The sequence below is a fragment of the Lactuca saligna genome, chromosome 4, assembly GCF_052625555.1.
Source record: "Lactuca saligna cultivar CGN05327 chromosome 4, ASM5262555v1, whole genome shotgun sequence".
NCBI lineage: Eukaryota > Viridiplantae > Streptophyta > Magnoliopsida > Asterales > Asteraceae > Lactuca > Lactuca saligna.
The window spans coordinates 270462540-270466993 of NC_136420.1; positions in this window are offsets into that span (position 1 = coordinate 270462540).

The following is a 4454-nucleotide window of genomic DNA, read 5'->3' on the forward strand; positions in this document are numbered from 1 at the left end:
TTTTTTGACATAAAATGTTAAAAATACAAAGTTGAAGGGTCTAAAATGAAATATTTCGAAATCTGATGGGTGAGATGAGTCAAAACAGTTTACATAATGCATTTTCTGAAAATGTGCTTATTTGGAGGGTTAAAAACATAAATTCCAAGCTTATTGGGCTAAATATGACATTTTCGGCCCAATGAGGCCCAATATGCGAAAATTTCTAATTTGGAGCACCAAAACTGCATTTTTCTGTAAAACAGTGGACTATAAGTGTTCCATGTACTTTTCAAAGGTTTAAAATGCTTTTCAAATTTAAAAAGGACCAAAGTTGCAAAGATTTTCCAAATTGGGCAAAAAATGTAAAAATTGCGAAAAAGAGGGGTTATAACCGAGAAAACTGCAATTTCAAGGACTTAAGCTATTTTCTATGAAAAATATGCTGGAAAATACTTATTTCAATAATTTTTGGTGTTAAAATGTCAAGAAAATTGATTTAAGGACCAAACCGGAAAGTTTTTAAATAAAGGGGTGAAAAGGGTAAATTTTACAAATAAGGAGGGACTGAAAACAGAAAATTCTCAAGGCTAGTTCAATACATGCAATTTGACCAAATGATGGTACCACGCCTATCGACGAAATACAATACATTACAATACCAAAAGTCGTTGTCAAACGAATTGGTTCGGTCTCGAACCAATAACAATCCGAAACTACTAACACGACGACACTATGACATTATGACATTACGATTCATAACTAATAACGATTGGGAAATCACTATACATGCGAGTGTGCACAGACGTCTACGCACCATCTTTGGGCCCCAAAAGTGTAAAATCTTGTTTGTTGAGCCTAGCTAGCACAATGACCTGATCTTAAGGCCCGAAGACCTCTCTCTTACGAAGTGTTGGGTTTTACCGATCCGACATAACGTAAAAGGACTTTCAATGGCAAACATGCTGCTGGTCCCCAAGGGTCCTTCAGTGCTGCTAGTAAAGTCTGTAACTCACGATTGCGGGTTGGGCTTCGGGCCCTTCGCAATTGCAATGGTCTTGAACGACGCGGGGAAATACCGAGGGTTTCGCACCTTCTCTTCTTCCCTCCGGTCGTGGGACTACACAAGTCCGGGAGGATTGAGTGGTGTGAAGAATTACGAGTGACGCCTAAGGGATCGCTTGTAAGGTTGTCGATTGGACGTTTTCATTAACGCATGTCACAACACTTCACCACCCACTGTATTCTCAATGCCTCCGAAGCTCAACGGTATCCTCTAACGCAACGAAACAACGGTATACAAACTAAGTAAAGCAAAGTGACAGGAAAACATCGGGTTTTCCTAGGGTTTTCAACAATTACAATTATGAATTATCGGTCGAATTTCACAACCCTTACGCTTACATCTATAGAATTCAAACAAGCATACTCATGGATCATCACATATTTTTACACTATTCTATTTTTAGAAAATATCGGATTTTCTGATGGTTTTCAAACAATACATTGGATTTCAAACACTACTTATGAACTCACCAACATTTCATATGTTGACGTTTTCAAAATACTTGTATTCTCAGGTAACAGATAAGGTGAATGATGATTTGTACTCTATGACGTTTTGCTGTGGTTTAAGTAGTATCAAACAGTTATTTTTTTTTTTGAGAATGTAATGTTTTGAACAATGTAAACGCTACCGGTTGTATTATCCCAAATGTTGGTGATGTATAATTTTATGTTTCATGTATATGCATTGTGATGGTATTCAATGAGTCACGACAGCCCCCAGACGTTTCCGCCGTCTGGTTCGGGGGTGTGACAGCATAGACCCAGAAGTGAATTTGAAGTGGAGCACGACTCATCATAGAATGAACCATGTCTAACAAGGTTTGATTATGCCTCTCGGCCACTCCATTTAACTGTGGTGTCTTAGGAGGAGTCAATTGTGAGACTATCCCACATTCCTTTAGATAGTCGTTGAACTCAATGCTAAGATACTCTCCGCCTCTATAGGATCTAAGTATCTTTATTTTCCTACCTAATTGATTTTTCACCTCATGTTTAAACTCTTTGAGCTTTTCAAAGGTTTCTGACTTATGTTTGATGAAGTATACATAACCATATCTACTATAATCATCAGTGAAAGTCACATAAAATCGATTAGCATCTCTTGCTGTTGATCTGAAGGGTCCACAAACATCTGTATGGATGAGGTCCAAAAAACCTTCACCTCCTTCACAAGACCCTGTGAATGGTGATTTTGTCATCTTTCCCAAAAGACAAGATTCACACAGATCATCTGATTTTAGTTAAAATGATTCCAACACTCCATCCTTTTGGAGTTGGACTATGCGTTTCTTGTTAATGTGTCCAAGACGAAAATGCCACAAGCATGCCTTGTCTACACTACTAAACAAGTCAATATTAAACACACTATTTCCTAAGCTATCAACACAAGTCACTGTTTCATACAGACCATCACAAGGTAAAGCTTCAAACACTAAAACACCATTTTTATAAATAGAAATTGAACCATTCAAATCATTAAAAGAATACTTAAAACCTTGTCTGAACAATGCATGAAATGAAATAATGTTTCTCGTCATCTCAGACGAATATCAACAATTCAATAAATCTAATCTAACATCATTACTAAGCAAAAATTGATAAACACCGATCTTGGTCACTGGTGAAGACTTCTTGTTTCCCATGATCAAGTTTATCCTTCCTTTCTCTATCTCCTCACTTTCCTTTAGCCCCTGCAAATCAGAAAAAATGTGAAAACCGCATCCTGTATCAAGGACCCATGAACGAGAAGATAATGAGTTACTAGAAGAAATAGTGTAAATACCTACTGAAGACGACTTCACTTTGCCATCTTTGATATCCTGTAGTTATTATGGGCAGGTTCTCCTCCAATGCCCTTTTTATTGCAATAAAAGCAAACAACTTCCTTTGGATCAGAAACATGTGGAATGGAAGCATTGGGCTTAGCTTTTGGACCACCGCTAGATGACCCGACTTGGACCTTTACCTTCTAGTTTTTCTTAGGAGGACCTTTCCTCTTTTTCCCCTTTCCCTATCCAATAGCTAGAACAGGAGCACTTGCAGGAGTGGAGGCTATACTTTTACCCTTCATCCCTGCTTCAGCAGTCTGCAACAAGTTGTGCAATTGGGCCAATGTCTGCTCAGTTTTGTTCAAATGGTATCTTAAGATAAATTGACAACAACAATCAGGAAATAAGTTCAAGACCATGTCAATGGACAAATCCTCATCAAAATGAATGTTGAGCTTGACCAAACACTCTATGTAGCATTGCATTCTTTGCACATGAGATACAACCGACTCCCCCTCTTTCATCTTGCAAGCCATGAGTGACTTGACTACTTCAAACTTTTCTTGACGAGCTTGCTTATGGTACTTTTCCATAAGGTCCTTTTTCATCTCAAAAGGTCAGTAGTCCTCATAGTACCTTTGCAGTTCTGGGGACATAGTTGCGACCATGATGCATGCCACTTTAGTAGCATCATCACAGTGCTTCTTGTATGCAACAGACTCTTCGGGAGTGGCTTTGGACTCATCAAGTACTTTGAGCTCCTTTTCAAGGACATACTCTTTTTCCTCGAATCTAAGCACCATTTTGATGTTACGTATCCAGTCATTATAGTTAGATCCATCAATAACGAATTTGGAGAAAATGTTGAGTAAAGAGAAGTTGTGGCTGGAGGATGATGAAGCAGAAGTGTTTCCAGGAGTAGACATTTGAAAAGAAAGATAGTTTTAGTTAGATTTCAAGATACCTAAATATAATAACCCAAAGATATCATATCAAGGTTAGGATCCAACTACGATGATTTACAACTTGGAAATGGGATGCCGAGATCTAGGTTTAAATCTCATAAGGTAGGTGAATGACGATTCACCAATTCCACCATTAGACAAAATAAACGAAGTGAAATTCATAATTCTTTTGAGATACATTAAAACTATTCAATGTCATGTTTTAATCTTGGATTATGCTCTACTATTTGTCACTGGGATACCGAGGATCACAAACTAGATGTGAATAACCATGCAAATGTGCTTGGTAACCTTATTGTCTTTATCATTAACTATTGATGTGCCGGTAAATCACACACGCTCCATCAAAATGATAATTATAAGATACCCATTACTACTCTTTATTAGTGCCTATTAGTGTGCCGATAATCCATACATGCTCCACCAACGACCAATAAAGCATAATGTGCAATTTCATGGATTAGCATACTTTTCACATTTTTCCTAAAGTAACTAGAGTTAGGATTTTTAAAAATAATGCTCTAGTAATTTATTTAATAACATTATACTTTTAATGAAATGTAGTTGTCCTATCAAATCCATTCTGCTAACAACCCCCACTAATCAAGGAAGCGGTGGGTGAGAGTGGACACCCATTCAACTACCATTTTATAGGCAGTTTCCTTATACCCCC